Below are 15,002 nucleotides of genomic sequence, written 5' to 3'. Positions count from 1 at the left end.
TATATATCCACAAGTCTGTGTGCAGTGGGGAACGATTAGAGAGGAAGAAAACCTGGTGAGATTATTTCAATCCATGTTGAACCCTTTGTTACAGCTTCACTAAAAGGTCATTAGGAGTTGGGATAAAATCCTGCTGAAAATCACACACCTAGCTCTTGTTGTAAGAATAGGCAAGAAACTTCAAAGAATTGCACAATATGGTAGAAATTATAAATTTAACTCCATCTGCCACTTCTCAGCCCATTGGCCCATCTGATCCAGATCCTGTTGTAATCTGAGGTAACCCTCTTTGCTGTCCACTACACCTCCAATTTTGGTGTCATCTGCAAACTTACTAACTGTACCTCTTATGTTCGCATCCAAATCATTTATGTAAATGACAAAAAGTAGAGGACACAGCACCGATCCTTGTGACACTCCACTGGTCACAGGCCTCCAGTCTGAAAAACAACCCTCCACCACCACCCTCTGTCTTCTACCTTTGAGCCAGTTCTGTTTCCAAATGGCTGCTTCTCCCTGTATTCCATGAGATCTAACCTTGCTAATCAGTCTCCCATGGGGAACCTTGTCGAACGCCTTACTGAAGTCCATATAGATCACATTTACTGCTCTGCCCTCATCAATCTTCTTTGTTACTTCTTCAAAAAACTCTTATCAAGTTTGTGAGACATGATTTCCCACGCACAAAGCCATGTTAACTATCCTGAATCAGTCCTTGCCTTTCCAAATACATGTACATCCTGTCCCTCAGGATTCCCTCCAACAATGTGCCCACAACCGAGGTCAGGCTCACCGGTCTATAGTTCCCTGGCTTGTCTTTACTGTCCTTCTTAAACAGTGGCTCCACGTTTGCCAACCTCCAGTCTTCCGGCACCTCACCTGTGACTATCGATGATACAAATATCTCAGCAAGAGGCCCAGCAATCACTTCTCTAGCTTCCCACAGAGTTCTCGGGTACACCTGATCAGGTACGGGGGATTTATCCACCTTTAACCATTTCAAGACATCCAGCACATCCCCCTCTGTAATCTGGACATTTTCCAAGATATCACCATCTATTTCCCTACAGTCTATATCTTCCATATCCTTTTCCACAGTAAATACTGATGCAAAATATTCATTTAGTATCTCCCCCATTTTCTGTGACTCCACACAAAGGCCGCTTTGCTGCTCTTTGAGGGGCCCTATTCTCTCCCTAGTTACCCTTTTGTCCTTAATGTATTTATAAAAACCCTTTGGAATCTCCTTAATTCTATTTGCCAAAGCTATCTCATGTCCCCTTTTTGCCCTCCTGATTTCCCTCTTAAGTATACACCTACTGCCTTTATAGTCTTCTAAGGATTCACTCGATCTATCCTGTCTATACCTGACATATGCTTCCTTCTTTTTCTTAACCAAACCCTCAATTTCTTTAGTCATCCAGCATTCCCTACACCTACCAGCCTTCCCTTTCACCCTGACAGGAATATACTTTCTCTGGATTCTTGTTATCTCATTCCTGAAGGCTTCCCATTTTCCAGCCGTCCCTTTACCTGCGAATATCTGCCCCCAATCAGCTTTCCAAAGTTCTTGCCTAATACCGTCAAAATTGGCCTTTCTCCAATTTAGAACTTCAACTTTTAGATCTGGTCTATCCTTTTCCACCACTATTTTAAAACAAATAGAATTATGGTCGCTGGCCCCAAAGTGCTCCCCCACTGACACCTCAGTCACCTGCCCTGCCTTTTTTCCCAAGAGTAGGTCAGGTTTTGCACCTTCTCTAGTAGGTACATCCACATACTGAATCAGAAAATTGTCTTGTACACACTTAAGAAATTCCTCTCCATCTAAACCTTTAACACTATGGCAGTCCCAGTCAATGTTTGGAAAGTTAGTCCCTACCATAACTACCCTATTATTCTTACAGATAGCTGAGATCTTCTAACAAGTTTGTTTCTCAATTTCCCTCTGACTATTAGGGGGTCTATAATACAATCCCAATAAGGTATCATCCCTTTCTTATTTCTCAATTCCACCCAAGTATCTTCTCTGGATGTATTTCCGGGAATATCCTCCCTCAGCACAGCTGTAATGCTATCCCTTATCAAAAACGCCACTCCCCCTCCTCTCTTGCCTCCCTTTCTATCCTTCCTGTAGCATTTGTATCCTGGAACATTCAGCTGCCAGTCCTGCCCATCCCTGAGCCGTGTTTCTGTAATTGCTATGATATCCCAGTCCCATGTTCCTAACCATGCCCTGAGTTCATCTGCCTTCCCTGTTAGGCCCCTTGCTTTGAGATAAATGCAGTTTAATTTATTAGTCCTACCTTGTCCCTGCCTGCCCTGACTGTTTGACTCACTTCTGTTCTCAGCTGTACCCGTCTCAGATCGATCTCTTTCCTCACTATCTCCCTGGGTCCCACCCCCCCCCCCACCTCCCCCCCCACCCCCACCCCCCCCCCCCCACCCCCCCACCCCCACCTTACTAGTTTAAATCCTCCCAAGCAGTTCTAGCCAATCTCCCTGCCAGTATATTAGTCCCCTTCCAATTTAGGGGCAATCTGACCTTCTTGTACAGGTCACTTCTACCCCAAAAGAGATTCCAATGATCCAAAAATGTGAATCCTTCTCCCATACACCAGCTCCTCAGCCATGCATTCATCTGCTCTATCCTCCTATTCCTGCCCTCACTAGCTTGTAGCACTGGGAGTAATCCAGATATTACTACCCTTGAGGACCCCCTTTTTAAATTTCTGCCTAACTCTCTGTAATCTCCCTTCAGAGTCTCAACCTTTTTCCTTCCAATGTCGTTGGTTCCAATGTAGACAATGACCTCTTGCTGGCCCCTCTCCCCTGTGAGAACATTCTACACCCTCTCTGAGACATCCTTGATCCTGGCACCAGGGAAACAACATACCATTCTGCTTTTTCTCTGCTGGCCACAGAAACATCTGTCTGTACCTCTGACTACAGAATCCCTAACACAATTGATCTCTTGGAAGCCGACGTACCCCTCGTTGCATTAGAGCCAGTCTCAATACCAGAAACTTGGCTGTTTGTGCTACGTTCCCCTGACAATCCATCACTCCCTACATTTTCCAAAACAGCATACCTGTTTGAAATGGGTATATCCACAAAAGACTCTTGCCCTAGGTGCCGACCTCTCTCACCCTTCCTGGAGTTAACCCATCTATGTGACTGTATCTGAGACTTTCCCCCCTTCCTATAACTGCCATCCATCACATACTGTTGCTGTTGCAAATTCCTCATCGCTTCTATCTGTCTCTCCAACTGATCCACTCGATCTGATAAGACTCGCATCCAACAGCATTTAAGGCAGATATAATCTGCAGTAACCCTTAAACTCTCTTTAAACTCCCACATCTGACAAGAAGTACATATCACTGTAAAGGCCATTTTTGCTCCTTCACAATCTACAGACCCAGAAAATAACACCGTCTTATTCCTCTACAAACACTGCCCCAGGTTAAATTAATAGCTATGGCTTATATTTTAAGTTTAATCAAGAGACTTATCTCCAAAAACATATAATCAAGAAAGAATCCACTATACTCACTACTGTAGTCTATCTCTTGGACAGACTTTAAACAACAATTAACTTATTCTGTGCTGTGAACTTTGTCCATGGTGGGAGACACTGGATACTGCAAAGGCAATGGGCCCTGATAATGTTCCAGCAATAGTACTGAAGATGTGTGCCCCAGAACTTGCCGCTCCCCGAGCCAAGCTGCTCCAGTGCAGTTACAACACTAGCATCTACCTGACAATGTGGAAAATTGCCCAGGTATGTCCTGTACACACAAAGCAGGACAAATCCAACCCAGCCAATTCCTGCCCCATCTGTCTACTCTTGAGCATCAGGGAAGTGATGAAATGTGTCAGTAACAGAGCTATCAAGCAGCACCTGCTCAACTATAACCTGCTCAGTGACGCCCAGTTTGGGTTCCCCCAGGGTCACTCAGCACCTGACCTCATTCCAGCCTTGGGTCAAACATGAACAAGAGAGCTGAATTCCAGAGGGGAGGGGAGAGGGACAGCCCTTGAGATGAAGGCTACATTGAACCAAGTGTGGCATCACTGAGCCCTGGCAAAACTGGAATCAATGGATATTGGGGGCAAACTCTCCACTGGTGAGAGTCATACCTGACACAGTGAGATGGTTATGGTCAAGTGTTGGTGAGTCATCTCAGCTCCAGGACATCTCTGCAGGAGTCCCTCAGGGTAGTGTCCTCGGCCCAACCATCTTGAGCTACTTCATCGATGACCTTCCCTCTGCCATAAGGTCAGAAGTGGGGGATGTTCACCAAAGATTGTACAATGTTCAGCACCTTCACAACTCCTCAGATACTGCAGCAGTCTACGACAATGTCCAGGCTTGGGCTGATAAGTGACACAATAACTTCAGCAGCACACCGTCAGGCTAGAACAATCTGCATCAAGGCAAACCTAACAATTACACTAGGACACTTAATGGTGTCACTGTAATTTAATCTCTATCAACACTCTGGAGGGTTACCATTGACCAGAAACAAACTTGAAATAGTCACATAAATACAGCCATTACTAGAGCAGGTCAGAGGCTTGGAAAACTGCAGCAAGTAACTCACCTCCTGACTCCCCAAAGACAGTCCACCATCAACAAGATACAGGTCAGGAGTGTGATGGCATACTCTTCAATTGCCTGGATGGGGGAAGTTCCAACAATATTTAAGAAGCTTGACACCATCCAGGACTAAGCAGCCCTGGCAACACATCAACACGTATCCACTCCTCCCCCACTGACCCTCACTAGCAGCTGTGTGGACCAGCCACAAGGTAAACTGCAGAAATTCACCAAAGATCCTTCGACAATAAACCTCTAAATCCTATTAACCAGCCGTTCTGCAGTGGGGGGGTTACTGCTGTTCTGCAGTGGGGGGGTTACTCCTGTTCTGCAGTGGGGGGGTTACTGCTGTTCTGCAGTGGGGGGGGGGTTACTGCTGTTCTGCAGTGGGGGGGTTACTGCTGTTCTGCAGTGGGGGGGTTACTCCTGTTCTGCAGTGGGGGGGGGTTACTGCTGTTCTGCAGTGGGGGGGGGGTTACTGCTGTTCTGCAGTGGGGGGGTTACTCCTGTTCTGCAGTGGGGGGGTTACTCCTGTTCTGCAGTGGGAGGCGGGGGGGGTTCCTGCTGTTCTGCAGTGGGGGTGGGTTACTGCTGTTCTGCAGTGGGACGGGGGTTATTCCTGTTCTGCAGTGGGAGGGGGGTTACTGCTCTTCTGCAGTGGGAGGGGGGTTACTGCACTTCTGCAGTGGGAGGTTACTGCTGTTCTGCAGTGCGGGGGTTACTGCTCTTCTGCAGTGGGGGGTTAATGCTGTTCTGCAGTTGGAGGGGGGGGTTACTGCTCTTCTGCAGTGGGGGGTTACTGCTGTTTTGCAGTGGGGGGGTTAATGCTGTTTTGCAGTGGGGGGGTTAATGCTCTTCTGCAGTGGGGGGGTTACTGCTGTTTTGCAGTGGGGGGGGTTAATGCTGTTTTGCAGTGGGGGGGTTACTGCTCTTCTGCAGTGGGGGGTTACTGCTGTTTTGCAGTGGGGGGGGTTAATGCTGTTTTGCAGTGGGGGGGTTAATGCTCTTCTGCAGTGGGGGGTTACTGCTGTTTTGCAGTGGGGGGGTTAATGCTGTTTTGAAGTGGGGGGGGTTAATGCTCTTCTGCAGTGGGGGGTTACTGCTGTTCTGCAGTGGGGGGGTTACTGCTGTTTTGCAGTGGGGGGGTTAGTGCTGTCCTGCAGTGGGGGGGATTACTCCTGTTCTGCAGTGGGGGGTGGTTACTGCTGTTTTGCAGTGGGGGGGGGGGTTACTGCTGTTCTGCAGTGGGGGGGGGGGTTACTGGTGGTCTGCAGTGGGGGGGGGGGTTAATGCTGTTCTGCAGTTGGGGGGTTACTGCTGTTCTGTAGTGGGGGGGTTTACTGCTGTTCTGCAGTGGGGGGGTTACTGCTGTTCTGCAGTGGGAGGGGGGTTACTCCTGTTCTGCAGTGGGGGGGGGGGTTACTGCTGTTCTGCACTGGGGGGGGTTACTGCTGTTCTGCAGTGGCGGGGGGTTACTGCTGTTCTGCAGTGGGGGGGGTTACTGCTGTTCTGCAGTGGGGGAGGTTACTGCTTTTCTGCATTGGGGGGGTTAGTGCTGTCCTGCAATGGGGGGGATTACTCCTGTTCTGCAGTGGGGGGGGGGGGCTACTGCTGTTCTGCAGTGGGGGGGGTTAATGCTGTTCTGCAGTGGGGGGGGTTACTGCTCTTCTGCAGTGGGGGGTTACTGCTGTTCTGCAGTGGGGGGGGGGTTACTGCTGTTCTGCAGTGGGGGGGGGTTACTGCTCTTCTGCAGTGGGGGGTTACTGCTCTTCTGCAGTGGGGGGTTACTGCTGTTCTGCAGTGGGGGGGGGTTACTGCTGTTTTGCAGTGGGGGGGTTACTGCTGTTTTGCAGTGGGGGGGTTAGTGCTGTCCTGCAGTGGGGGGGGGTTACTGCTCTTCTGCAGTGGGGGGGGTTACTGCTGTTCTGCAGTGGGGGGGGTTACTGCTCTTCTGCAGTGGGGGGTTACTGCTGTTCTGCAATCGGGGGGGGGGGGGTTAATGCTTTCAGCTTTTGAATTCTCTTTCTTTATCATCCTGTAACTCTCTTTAGATGCCTCCTGCCTTGTTCCCAAATGCTTTTCCTGTTTTGATGAGCTAAAATACCAAATATTTTCTGCTGCACCAATTTTCACATTTTAAAGATTAGATTACTTACAGTGTGGAAACAGGCCCTTCAGCCCAACAAGTCCACACCGCCCCGCCAAAGCACAACTCACCCACACCCCCCCCCCCATCTACCCCTTACCTAACACTACGGGTAATTTAGCATGGCCAATTCACCTGACCTGCACATCTTTGGACTGTGGGAGGAAACCGGAGCACCCGGAGGAAACCCACACAGACACGGGGAGAATGTGCAAACTCCACACAGTCAGTCGCCTGAGGCGGGAATTGAACCCAGGTCTCTGGTGCTGTGAGGCAGCAGTGCTAACCACTGTGCCACCGTGCCGCCCTTGAAACTTAATTTGCAATTAATATTTGCTGTGTTTCTTTTGGAATCAGCCCGACTGAAATCTCCTTTTAATGACTCAGTCTTGGTCCTTTTTTATTTTTACTTTCTCTGGGCTTTTCTCCTTCCGTTACACTCTGTTCCTAAAATTCCTGAGGCCTTACTAACGCTGCAGCCCCAACCTACAGACTTTCCCTATTCCTTACACTAACCCTTACAATCAGGACTCATGCAATCCAATGTCAATGGCAGTGATTCTTTTTCTGAGAAGGGAAAATGTGTTTTTTCAATCAATTCCTTTCCTTCCCTTTCCTGGCAATAGTGCCATATTGATAAGGTGACCCCCTTTACCCTTCGGGATTCCCGACCTCACCGTCCAGACCATCTCTTGTTCCTTCCAGAGTCTCCTTCACTGAGCTGTCTATCTTTCAGAATGTGCCTGGCTTTTCCCTCTGTCCCTTAGCCACACTCCTGCCCCTGAACCTCTTACCAGTTTCTTGAGAAAGGTTTGTGTGGGGAACGCTAAGCTGACCTTGGTGCTGCTGTCTACCTCTGTCAGTGATTACATTTCAGTGACAGACTATCTATGTCTCCTTAAAGGAACGACATTGTTAAAGTGGTGAACTCACTTGTCTTCCTCTGGATCTTCTTCTTGTCGTCGGGGTCCGTGCATAGAGTTCAACCCAGCACTGCTTCTCACTATGTGTTATTACCCTGATTGGCACCACTGGCATTCCATGGTGTCTGCTACCATTCCATGGTGTCTGCTACCATTCCATGGTGTCTGCTACCTCTGACAGTAGGTGATTCAGGGTAAAGTTTGGAGGGAGTTCACTGCCACTCATCCTTTGCTTGGACTTTGTTCACGGCCTGTCTAGTGATCAGTAGTAAAGGATCTGACACTCTAGAGTGCTTGGAGAAGTGACACTGTTCACTATTAACAAGATGGTTCCCCACAGGGGAGCAATAAGTACACTTCACTTGTCAGCAGTAATTACGAGGACAGTCAGGAGCTGCACAGAATCCATCTACTCCTGGTGAAGACTGGGGTGGGACTTACCGATTCCACACGGGACAACGTCCAGCATCAACAGAAAAGGTGGAGCTCAATGTAAAACAAACACTAACTCTTTCAGCACCATTACCTCATGAAACAGACAGCATCTTCCAAACCCACTACCATTTCCGTCTCAAAGGACAAGGGTAACAGACACACGGGAACACCACTCTCTGTAAGTTTCCCTCCAAGCCACTCACCATCCTGACTTGGGAATATCTCCAGTTCTTCACTGTTGCTGGGTAAAACTCCTGGAATCCCCTTCCTTAGGGCATTGTGGGTCTGCTAATAGTGGTTAAATAAGGCAGCTCACCAATACTTTCTCAAGGGCAATTAGGGACCATGTGTGCATATGAAGGCTCCACTCAGCTCTTTAACTTGCCCTGCCATTCAATAAGATCATGTCTGACCTGATGATACCACACTCTAGCCCACAATAACCTTTCAGATACTTGCTTCTCAAGAATCTATCCACCTTTTGCTTTGAAACAGTGCCCCTTTGTTCTAATTGTCCCACAAAAGGAAATATTCTCTCCACATTCTCCACCAAGACCCCTCAGGATCTGAGATACTGAGATCTTAAGCCTCTGCCTCTTCTAAACTCCAGCGTCTGTCCAACCTACCCTCATAGTTAGAGAGTCATACAGCACGGAAACAGACCCTTCAGCCCAACCAGTCCATGCCAACAATGTTCCCAAACTAAATTAGTCCCACCTGCCTGCTCCTGGCCCCTATCCCTCCAAACCTTTCCTATTCAGGTACTTATCCAAATGTTTTTTAAACCTTGTGACTGTATCCACATCCGCCATATCCTCTGGGAGTTCATTCCACACACGAACCGCTCTCTGTCCAAATAAATGCCCTTCAAGTCTTTTTAAAATCTTTCTCCTCTCACCTGAAAAATAGACCCCCTTCGTCGTGAAATCCCCCAACCGCGGGAAAGGGCACCACCATTTATCTCATGATTTCATAAACCTCGACAAGGTCACCCCTCAACCTCCTACGCTCCAGTGAAAAAAATCCCAGCCTATCCAGCCTCTTCCCATAACTCAAACTCTCCATTCCCAACAACATCCTGGTAAATCTTTTCTGAACCCTTTGCAGTTTAATAATATCCTTCCTTTATTTCAGGGTGACAGAAACTGGACACAGTATTCCAGATGTCCTGTAGAACCCTCAATGTAACGTTCTAACTCCTTTATTCAAAAGTCTGAGCAATGAGGCAAGCGTGCTAAACGTCTTCTTAACCATTCTCTCGAAGAATTATGTACCTCAAACCGTTGGTCACTCTATTCTACAACACAACCAAGGTCTGATTTTTAATTGGACAAGTCTCGCCTTTGTTTGTTTTACCAAAATGCAATACCTTTGCATTTATCCAAATTAAATATCCATCTGCCTCTCCTCAACCCATTGATCCAAGTGATCAAGATGTCTTTGTAATCTCAGATAGTCTTCTTTCACTGTCCACTACGGCATCAATCTTAGAACAGAGAAAATTTACAGCCCAGGGACAGGCCCTTCAGCCCTTACAAGCCTGAGCTGATCCAAATCCACTGTCTAAACCTATCGCCCAATTCTAAAGGTTCTCTATCCCTCTACTCCCCACCTTCTCATGCATTTGTCCAGGTGCATCTTAAATGAATCTACCGTGCCTGCCTCTACCACCTCTGCTGGCAACATGTTCCAGGCACCTACCACCCTCTGTGTGAACTACTTGCCGTGTGTATCCCCCTTAAACTTTTCACGTCTCACCTTGAATGCGTGACCTCATGTTATTGAATCCCTCAATCTGGGAAGAAGATTGTCTCTATCCACCCTGTCTATACTCTTCATGCTTTGTAGACCTCAGTCAGATCTCCCATCAATCTCCTTTTTTCTAATGAAACATTATCTTGGCGTTATATTGTTTTCTATATTCTCATCTGTATCATTTATATAAATGACAAACAAAAGTGGACCCAGCACTGAACCTTGTGGCGCCCCTCTGGTCACAGGCCCTCGGTCTGAAAAACAACCCTCTGCCATCACACCCTGTCTCCTGTTGCTAAGCCAATTTTGTGTCCAATTGACAAGTTCACCTTGAATCCCATTTGATCAAACTTTGCTAATTAGTCTACCATGCAGAATTTTGTCAATGATTTTACTGAAGTTCAAGTCAACAATGTCTACTGCTCTGCCCCCAATTTTCATGGTAATTCCTCAAAAAACTCAATCAACTTTGTGAGACACGATTTCCTATGCACAAAATCACGTTGACTATCCCTATCCCTAGCAGAGCGCTTTAGGGAACATCTCCGAGACACCCGCACCAATCAACCAAACCGCCCCGTTGCCCAACATTTCAACTCCCCCTCCCACTCTGCCGAGGACATGGAGGTCCTGGGCCTCCTTCACCGCCGCTCCCTCACCACCAGACTACTGGAGGAAGAACGCCTCATCTTCCGCCTCGGAACACTTCAACCCCAGGGCATCAATGTGGACTTCAACAGCTTCCTCATTTCCCCTTCCCCCACCTCATCCTAGTTTCAAACTTGCAGCTCAGTTACTAACTCCTTGACTTGTCCGACCTGCCTATCTTCTTTTCCACCTATCCACTCCACCCTCTCCTCCTTGACCTATCACCTTCATCTCCTCCCCCACTCACCCATTGTACTCTATGCTACTCTCTCCCCACCCCCACCCTCCTCTAGCTTATCTCTCCATGCTTCAGGCTCACTGCCTTTATTCCTGATGAAGGGCTTTTGCCCGAAACGTTGATTTCGCTGCTCCTTGGATGCTGCCTGAACTGCTGTGCTCTTCCAGCACCACTAATCCAGTATTTGATTTTCAGCATCTGCAGTCATTGTTTTTACCTTATCCCTAATCATTCCTTGCCTCTCCAATGTATGTAAACCCACACACTCCAGCAATCAGTTTGGTAAACAGTCTCTGAACTGCTCCCAATACTTCCTTGAACAAAGTGACCAATATTCCCTACAATACTCCAGATGTGGTCTCATTAGTGTCCTGTATAACTGAAGCATAATCTCCTTATATTTGTATTCAATTCCCTTTCACAATAACCATCACATTCTTTCAGGTTTCCTGATTACTTGCTGTACTTGTGTACTAACTATCTGAGATCCATGTACTGGGACACTCAAATCCCTCTGTATTTCAGAGCTCTGCAACTTCTCACTGTTTAGATAATGTGCTTATTTCTTCTTGCAAAATGGACAATTTCATATTTTCTGTCATTATCCTCTATTTGCCAGATATTTGCCCACTCACTCTATGTCTATCTATAGCTTCCTTGTGCCCATGTCACAGATTAATTTCCTACCTACCTTTGTGTCATAAGCAAATTAATCCTTTCATTGCTACATCCCATTTCATTTATTGAAACAGTAAAACATTGAGGCATCAATACTAATCCCTGTGACACAGCACTTGTTACAACCTGTCAACCAGAAATAACCCAGTTATGCTGACATTGTTTAGTGTTAGGGGATAGTGTGGGCTGCAGATGCTGGAGTTCAGAGTCGACAGTCTGGTGCTGGAAAAGCACAGCAGGTCAGGCAGCATCCGAGGAGCAGGAGAATCGACTTTTTGGGCATAAGTTCTTCATCAGGAATGTTTAATGTTAGCCAACTAATATTCTATCCATGTCAATATGTTACACCAATGGATTTTTATTTCCAACAATAACCTTTAATGTGGCATTTTACCAAATGCCTCGGGAAATCTAAGTACGATATGTCCACTGGTTCCCAGTTATCCACAATTTCCCTTTCACAAAACCATTAATGATTCTGCCTGATTACTCTTTTAATAATAGCTTCTTGCATTTTCCCAATGACGGATGTTAAGGTAATTGGCCTGTGTTCCTGCTTTCTGTCTCCCTTCTCTTTGAATAAAGAAGTTACTTTTGATATTTTCCAAACGAATGTGACTATTCTTTGGTCAAAGGACTTCTGGAAAACTAAAACCAACCTCACACCTATCTCACATGCCACTATTATACGACACTGGGATGATGTTGATCAGAATTTGTCAGCCTACAGCTCCAACAACTTACTCAGTCCCACTTATAGAATCATAGAGATGTACAGCATGGAAACAGACCCTTCCATCCAACCCATCCATGCTGACCAGATATCCCAACCCAATCTTTGGTGATTATGATTGTGAGTTCCTTCCTTTTTTCCATTTGTTGATTTTAAGCTATTTCTGAAGTGTTACTAGTATCCTGTATCATGAACACTGATGCAAAATATCTGATCAATTCATTTGACCCCTTGTATAATCCTTTATTAAATCTTCAATATGTTGGATTATTAACTCATTCTTCTTGAAATGTTTACAAAAATTCTAACTGTTCTATATTTCTCATTTTCTAATGTTCACCTTATTTTTGGTCTTTTTTGCTACTCTTGATTGTTAATTTATTATCAAATCAAAATTTCTGGTCTATAAAGGGAATATTTCATCTCCTCAGTCTCATTCTTCGTGTAGTAAAGTCTTTAAAATTTAATATGTTCTTAAGAAAAACTTATTTTCCTCATTTGTCTATTTTTCCCATATTTATTTAACATCTTTCACCTTCCCTTGCTCTTGTTTGGTTTCAATTGATACACCCTAATTCCCTCGCCTTCATACCATTCCTATTTTTTTCTGAATCCTTAAATTTATTTTTATTTATTCACTCATGTGATGTATGCATCGTTGGCTGGGCCAACATTTATTCCTCGTCCCTTGAGAAGGTGGGGGAGGAGCTGCCTTCTTGAACCGCTGCAGTCCATCTGCTGTAGGTTGAACCACAATGTCCTTAGGGAGGGAATTCCAGGATTTGATCCAGTGAGACAGAAGGAAAGGTATAGATTTCCAATTTGGGATGGTGTGTATCTTGGACGGAGGAAGTTTCAGAGGGTGGTATCTCCGTAAATCCCACAAAGTTAAGAAAATATATTGTTGTTCCTGCTCTTTGCTGAGGTTCCAACTGCCCATTGTCCTTGCCCTGTCACTATAGGTTCACCATTGCAGCAACTTTTACCAAACCATGTTGAACCAAAGAGTGGGGACAATTGTTAAAGTCATTGCAAAATCCACGAGATTAGTTCCATCAACAAAATGTGACCCTGATAGGAAATCAAAGATGAAATGTTTAAGGTTCTCAAAGGAACAATGATAAAGGAAGTAGAATAAACAACTACTGGCAGTACTCAGTAGGTTATTTTGGATCCGAGTGGGGAACAGGAGAGTGAACCTTTCAGGTGGATGGAAGATTGCTCTCCATGTACAGAAGATGCTTCTACACTAGAAGGGAGCCAATATTGATTAATTTTCACAAAGATGGTCAACAAACACTTCATAAAAAGGATTTATGACCAGAGAAATGTTTAAAAGAAACACATTGTGGATTCATTTAAGCAATGCATTGGGTTGGAATAAATGAAGAAATTACTCGCACAGCAAATTCTCAACATGATTTACAAATCAAACCAACATAGGAAACCACATCATACCAGACAGAAATTCAATACAGATTTGTCATAGGACAGGGAAAGGGTCATGGCTGACTCATTATTTTGCTTACTCAAAAAATATGTATAAAATAGGAAAAGAGTGATGAATTGCACCAAAATGAATAATGGAAAGAAGTTTTGATCTGCCAGTTTGCAGGTGCTAATTTCAAAAATTGTGATTCAACCTACTCCAAGTTTCAATTCCTGATTGTGACATGGATCTTTGGAGTAATTGTATGGATTATGAAGAATCTGAAGAAGTTGGTAATGGGAATGTGGATAGTGTGTACTAGGGTATTGAGGTGGGAAGACTGAGAGATTTAACAGATATTCAAAATCCTGAGAGAAATAAACAAAGTTGACAAAGATAAATAGTTCCAATTGGTGGAAGGGTCACAAATCTGAGGTGGCATGAGTAAAGACATGTTTACATAGTGAGTGGTTATAATCTGGAAAGCACTGCCTGAAACAAATTTAAACAGGGCTTTCACAAGACAATTGGTTCAATATTTAAAGGTCAAATGTTGCAGTGCTGCAGTGAAAGGGAGAGGTAATTGGAAGCACTGGATTGGGCTTGTAAGAACGTACCATAGTCTCAAAGGTCAAAATGATCTTCTGTGTGGTAACTGTTCTATGATCCAACAGTCCACCATTTTATAAAGTGATGGAATAGAATGATACAGCCCTTCAGTCCACCAAGCCTGCATTGATTCCTACTCCTTATCCTTTACTTATTGCCCATACACGGTTTCTATCCCCCCTATTTGCCTCCTGTTCATGTGTTTACTAAGATAGCCTTGAATGTTACTAACGCCCCTACTTCCATCACCTCCACCAGCAGTGTATCTCAGGCACCCTTCACCCTCTTGGCGAAACATTTTCACTTCTCCCTTAAACGTTCGCCCTACCACCTTGAACCTGTGCCCTCTTGTTGTTGACCTTTCCACCCTGGGAAAACGCCTCTATCTTCCTCATCTATGCATTTCATAATTTTGTGGACCTCTATCAGGTTTCCCCCCAGCTTCTAATTTTCCAGTGAACAGCCTCTCTCTGGGGGATCAATGCTGACTTTCAGTTGATTCTCAGAGCTGGAAAGCTGTTCTTTTTGAGATGTTAAGGTGGTAAAGAGAAACTAAGCAGAAATTTAATTTTAACAACATAGTACCGAGTTTTTAACATTGAAATTGAAGGTCAGATTTAGCATTGAACAGAAATATACAAGCTGTATGGAATCATTACAATGTCAGTGAAACATATTGAGTCTACAAGAATCAAGCTTCTATTTTCTAATAGATCAAAGATCAATAGCAATGGGGATGCTAGATAAAGTCATTTAACAGGAGACTTTCCTGCAGTCAGATCTAATCGGGAGATTTGCTGTGACA

The sequence above is a fragment of the Chiloscyllium punctatum genome, chromosome 22 (assembly GCF_047496795.1).
Source record: "Chiloscyllium punctatum isolate Juve2018m chromosome 22, sChiPun1.3, whole genome shotgun sequence".
NCBI lineage: Eukaryota > Metazoa > Chordata > Chondrichthyes > Orectolobiformes > Hemiscylliidae > Chiloscyllium > Chiloscyllium punctatum.
Note: the sequence above shows the minus strand (reverse complement) of the source record.